Genomic DNA, 6,695 nt, shown 5'->3' with positions numbered 1-6,695 from the left:
TGTTGTCTGCCCAGTATGGCGTCAGATCAGCCTTAAATAGATCTCTCTCACTGGGCAGGTGGAATAAGTGGGCGTCAGGTAACTCGTCAATGATGCCTTGTCCAACGGCTTCTCCTGTGGGTATACGGGACATGGATCAGCCATGTAATGCTCTTTTCCCTTTCGTACCACCACGGAGAAGTCGAACTCCAAGAGCAGGAGGAGCCATCGAGCTATGTGTCCTGTAGCACAAGGTTTGTTCACTAAATAGAGCAAGGCTTGATGGTCCACGAAGAAGATGAAAGGTGTGGCCAATAGATAATGTCGGAATTTCTTCACGGTGAACACCATGGCTAGTCCCTCCCTTTCTGTTGTCGAATAATTCATCTCCATCTCAGTGAGTTGTTTGCTAACAAAGCTCACTGGGTAATCTAAGTTATGCTCACCAGGTTGGCACAACACTGCCCCCACGGCAAACTTAGAATCATCGATGTGCATGTGGAATGTAATGGTCCAATCTGGGGCTCATAGAATTGGTGCTGTTGTTAGAGCCCTTTTCAATTCTTCGTATGCCCATTGGCATGCCTCGGTCCACTCGAAGACAATCAGCAGCTTGTACAATGGCCTGGCGATCAGCGCGTAGTTCAGCACAAACCGTCGATAGTATCCTGTGTGACCTAAGAAGCATTGAACTCCCTTGTAATTAATTGGGGGTGGAAGGTCAACAATAACCCTGACCTTCGAGAAGTCAGTGGCAATGCTGTTCTTCGACACCACGTGTCCTAAGATGCATCCGTGCTTCACCCAAAACTGACACTTCAAGGGGTTCAAGGAGAGACGATATAAGCGGCACCGTTCAAAGACTGCGCGGAGTTTGTCTAAGTGTTCGATCCAGGTCGAATGGACACACAGATTGTCGACAAAGACCTCTAACTCGTTGCGAAGCATGTCCTTAAAGATGGTGCACATGAGACGTTGAAAGGTGGCGGGGGCATTGGTCAACCCGAAGGGCATGACTATGTATGCAAAGATGCCCCACTTTGTGGCAAAGGCGGTCTTATGCCTGTCTGCAGGATGCACTTGCACCTGGTTGTACCCTGAGAAGCCATCCAGAAAGCTGTAGGCTTCCTTGTCTGCCACCCTCTCAAGCATATGCTCGGTGTATGGCAAGGGATAGTTGTCTCTCTTCGTAGCATCGTTCACCTTCTTATAATTGACGCACACTTGAATTTTGCCGTTCTTCTTCATCACAATGACTATGGGTGATACCCAGTCTGTGTGCTCAATTTCGTAAATGAATCCAGCTCTCATCAGCTTGTCAATTTCCTCCTTGACAGCATGAGCATGCTTTGGATTCATGGGGTACGGTCGCTACTTGACCCGTGTTGCATCCGACGTCATGGGTATGTTGTGAGTCACAACACTCGAATCTACCCCGTAGCTCTTCTAAGGTCCAGGCAAATATGTCTATGTACTCCCGCAAGAGAGCGACAAGACTCAACTCTTCTTTACCAGTCAAGTCATCGGCAATGAACACTGGTCAGGGTATCTCCCCTTCCAGGGCTAGGTTTACCTCCTTGACCTTGGCTGGTCCTTCGATTGGTTCGCTCATCTGCCTTGATGCTTGGCACCTAGCAGAACCACTACCCTATCCCCTTTTTTTAATTTAGTAAAGCGTTTAGGGAGGTCTTGCAGCTTTCGTTGTTCTTCTGATCGTGCATCCTTGGGGTGCTTTGCCTTATCCTGCCTTAACCGTCTGCACCTCAGGTGGATGGGTAAGTCCCCCTTGGTGCGTCTGGTCATAGGCGGCCTAGGGATCTCTGGGTTGCTATCCGAAATAACTTCCGATTCAGAGTCAAACCCTCCATCTTCGCTAGAAGAGGTGGTCTTCCTTGGTGGCCGCAGTTTGGATGGCGATTCGGTTGTAAGTATTGATGTCGTTCCTAATTGGGCTAGGCCTGCTTGCTCAAGGTCTATGGCTCATATACATTCCAACCATGCACGATCACATTTCATGCACATGACTCCTTGCTCCAGTCTAAGGGCTTGCCTTTTCTGCAGCTTGGCGTCTGCTCGTATCTGCTCAATTTCTCGTCCTTCAGTGTCGTATTCTATGGTATCCACTTCACCCTCGCTCTCATCACTGAAGGATTGGCAGTCTTCGTATTCATCGCAGGAATCCTTGTTATTCGACTGCTCGTCGTCTCCTAGGGCTTGGTATGCCTCGTGTCGTTGGTCAGGAACCAGGGCCCAGTTATACAAGAGGTTCAACTCGTGCACCCTGGTCCATTGCCACTTGGAATCCTCCAAGAAATCTTGGAGTGGTTTGAAGTTGGCAGCTGGGTTGCTAGCTAGGTGGTCCGTTAGGTATTCTAGTACCCCCTGGAGTTCCCTTTTGTTGGATGGCACTTGGAAGGTGACAAGCTTAGGCTTTCCATGGAGGCTTGTTGCCATCATGTAGACTGGTGTAGAGAGTGCTTCGTTGGTCTTACCGATCATTTTGATGTCCTGCTCATACGCCTCATGGTCTGAGAGTGGCAGGTCAATTGCAGCGAGGACGTGCATCCAGTCCCGCTCGTCCTCTAGGCATGGGATATACTTGGTCAAGGACCCATAGGGCTTCCTGGCCTGAGAGTTCCCTTTGAGCATAGTAGAGATGGCGTCTAGGTTGACTGGTGAGGTCTTCCAAGTGTCCATCTCTATTCTTACGACGTCAGTTCTATTGCCAAGGAAGATCAAGCCGTTACCCCAATCTTCGATGACTCTAGCGTTGCGCATCTAGGGTCAGCCTAATAGGACATCGTAGTCCACTCCCTTCATGACTATAAAGTCGACAGAGAACTGGACACCTACGATCTTCATTGGCCAATTCTTTAGGATCCCGAATGGCTTCACTCTCATACCATTTGCTAGCGTGACGTTAAACCTAGCAGCTTTGACAGGCGAGTTTTCCCAAGTCTGCAGCACTGCGTGGCTAAGCACACTAACCCCGGCTCCCGTGTCTACGATTCCCTTCCTTGTTGTGTCACCCAGGGCTAGGACTGGCAGGACTGCGTGCATCTCAGAGCCTTCCCAAAAGGCGTTGACGTGCAAAGATTTAGGCACGGAGTGCAGCGTCAAACTTAGCAATTGTGTTTCTGCATCCTGGTCTCGAGGGTCTGCCCGTGACCTGCTCTTGTGATCCCTCGACCCACTGCTTAAGGTCTTGCCATAGGGCAGGGTGTTGCTTAAGCAGATCTCCTAGGCTAAGTGTTACAGGGGTGGTCACTAGCGTGGTTAGGAGATCATTAGATACTCATCCTTCCTTTAGCCTAGATTGTCCGGGCCAATGGTTGCGGGGCTGATCTACGGCTCTGTTGCGTCTAGGCTTGGTCTCAGCGGCACTGCTTGTGCCACAGTTGCTTCGACTGACTTAGGTTGAGGTGGTGACATTGGCGTGCTTATGCTGGAGAGATCATCGATCTCGTCCTCTATGATGGGTTCAGATGCTGTTAAGCCTCCCTTACCCATTCCTTCACCTTTTCTATGGCCTCTAATTGTCGCTTTGGATGCGGGTATTCCCCTATCTTAGTGCTTCCCTTTTCGGCTGTCTTAGGCTGAAGTCTCTGCCTCCGCGTCTGAGACTTTCTTCCCAGTAGGTAGAGTCGTAGCACTCTCGGTCTTTAATGCGACCTTAGCTTCCGATCTCTTCTTTTTCCGCCTGCGGCTTTTCTTTCCTATTGAGGTTGCGTCAAGATTGCTAGGTCTTGGCAGAGAGATGCCGGTTTGCTTCGTTTGGGCTCGGGTCATAACTCACAAGGGAATAGGTGTGCCCTCCCCATCAGGGTTTTCGACACCAAACAGCCCCAATGGGACGGATGGCAAATTAGCTGAGCTAGAGGATGGCTTCCGCTTTGGGCAGTCTATGAAAAGATGGGTGATTCCACACTCTGCGCACCTTTGGTCAGCCTTGTCCCTGCTTTGTTGCTCTCTTTCAGGGCAGCGTGATGAGACATGACCAGGGTGTCCGCAAGTCCAACAAGCGACTGGATCCTGTGGCTGCCCTCCTAGGCCTCTACCCCATCCTCGTCCTAACGCCATCACCGGCACGGGTCAATAATCCATGAGGACCGCGTTGCCCTCGTTGTCATGCGAGACGTAAGGGTATATGTAGGTCTCTTCATCATTCGGCTCCTCCACGTAGTGTACTGGAGCGTCGCTCGGTGGGTGGGTCACATAAGGACCAGGTGGTCTAGGAATGCATGTAGGATTTATGTCCATTCTAGGGATGGCTGGTTTCATATCATTAGGTGCGGGTAGAGCCAATGGGGCTCCCCTTCCGAAGAATGATTGCGGCCTATTAGCTAGATAAGGATGGCCGTAGGGTTGCGAGTATGGAAGTCTTCTTGGTAGTCTGCAATGTGCGACATCGTGGCCGAACCTACCGCAGTTAGCGCAAGGTCTTGACCTAGGGTCTTGACACTCGGCCGGCAAGTGGTTTCCGCCACAGTACACGCATTGGATGTGCGGGCGTGTTGGTCATCTCAACATGTCTTGTATCTTGGCCAATTTCATCTTGACCTCAGCCAAGCCTTGGTCTGTCTCGGTGGCCTTCCCCTTATCTTGGGATGATGGGATTGACCACTCACTAGAGGCTGACGTTCTCTCTAAGCTTCACGGGTTGGTCTCTTCTAGATTTGAGCTCCTAGAGCTCCGCTCTTTCAGCTGGTCATCGACTCTGATGGCTTCCTCAAAAACTCTAGCCACGTCCCGCTGCAAGCTTGAGTTGCCTGCCAATGCCTTATATAACTCCTTGTCTCGAATTCCGTTGATGAATACAGTTGAAACTGCTCTGTCAGTTGGTTGCTCACCTAGAGGGATTCTCTTAAAGAGACTTCTTACCTGGGTCACGTAGTTGCGGATGTTCTCCTTCTCTTTCTGCTTGACATTCATCAAGCATACTAGCAGGTTATCGGAGTATCCGGGCTCAGCGAACCTCTTGACGAAGAGATCCTTGAGATTATTGAAGTTGTCTTATTCCACGGCATCCAGGCTTGTATACCACATCCTACCCTTGTCGCCTAAGCAAAGCTCGAATGCTTGCGAGCGTTGAGTCTGGTCATTGAGGCTGTTGGCTTCACAAACTTGCTCAAACTACTCAACAAAGTTGTATGGATCGTCATGCAGTTGGTACTTATCGAGTTGCTTGGCAACAATCGGTATTCTAGCCTAGCTCTTTGAGCCCTGGTTTGCCCCTAATCCTGCAAGCAGAGACGTCACTAGTGTGGTGGCACTCTGCTCTACTGCGGTGTTATCGAGTAGCCATTTCATGAGGAGCTCGCTCAATGTCAGGTCTCCCTCTAGTGCTCTCTCATGGTCTGTTCGATTTTGGCCAGCCAAATTCAGCACTCGCTGCACCTCATGCAGCTCCATGCTTTGCCTTTGGCTCCTAGCCTGTTGATCCCTATTATAATCAACTATTCCCTGCAATGCCTTGCGGGCTAGCCTTCTCTCCTCCTCTAGGTCTACAATGATTGCGTCTACTATCCTGCCGCGGTGCTCGTACCGGGCGTGTGCGTCGTAATTGCTCACCATCTGCTGTATAGCATCTGGGAATACACTCAAATCGAGCTCCTCGTTAGACCGATGGTTTGAGCTTTCTTCTGTCATGGTCGAGTTCTTGCGCCCCGCTGCGTTGTCGATCAGGTTGAATAGTCGTGTGACAGATCCTCGTCGTTGGTGCTCCTTGCTTGGTTCTACCCTGCGCTTCACTTGTTTGTCTATGTCTTGGGTCCTCTCCTATTGGTGGGTTCCTTGAGTGATTTATCTGAGTGAGTTCCTTTGATTATTGAATATAAACCTCAATTTATGGTCACTCGGTGAGTGTGTCGTTTCTCATGCACTTGTGCCCAATAAGGCTTTCAGCTTTTTTAAGTGTGCTTCAAGTGCAGAAATTCAATGTAGGGGCAACATAGGTAGGATCATACTTTGATGTTTTAATGGCATGCTATTGCTCTGCATTGGCCATGATTTGACATTCCTCTCTTTTCCATTGCACTCATAGAGTAAACGATTGTTGCAAGAACAAGGATCGATTTGTGTAAGGTGGTCGAAGTTGGCTAGTTCATTGGGCATAGGCTCAAGTCAACTTTGTTTAAAGGAGATAATTAACCATTCTTTTAAGGCTTTCCCTCATGAAACCTAAGTTGCAATAAGCTCCTCAGTGATTGAATTAGTTTTTGGTGAAGATGAGTTTGTATTCTTGCCATGAGCACAGTAGAGACCTCACATTGTTTATAGTGTTTTCATCAAGGAGGCCTAAGTCAAGCCGTTTGTAGTTGCGAACAAATAGAGTGAATGTATTATTAAGCTGTTAAATGCAAGTGATGGTGTCATCATGAGTATCCATAACCATGCTGGTAACTAGTTCTAAGAGAGGTTGTCTCTCATAAGAAGCTCTAAGAATGAGAGGGGCATATGGCTTTTTGTGGTTGATTTAATTGAGTAGTATGAGTGCTTGGCTTTGGCTTGTCATACGCATTGAATTGAGGGTGGTTTTAGGCATGGGCGGGGATTTTCAAACCATTGAGTGGTTTTAATCTGGTGAATGAGATTAGGGCACAACTCGGGTGGCCTTTAGAGTTTCTCTGTGATCGAGGATAGCTAGTCGATGGGCTTCTAGTAACTCATTGGACTGTGATCCACTTGAGGACCATGATTGGGTAAAGGTGGTCATG

This window comes from Lygodium microphyllum, chromosome 1 (genome assembly GCF_053477565.2).
Source record: "Lygodium microphyllum isolate KBCC chromosome 1, Lygodium_microphyllum_v1.1.10, whole genome shotgun sequence".
Taxonomy (NCBI): Eukaryota; Viridiplantae; Streptophyta; class Polypodiopsida; order Schizaeales; family Lygodiaceae; genus Lygodium; species Lygodium microphyllum.
This window is presented reverse-complemented; position numbering follows the sequence as displayed.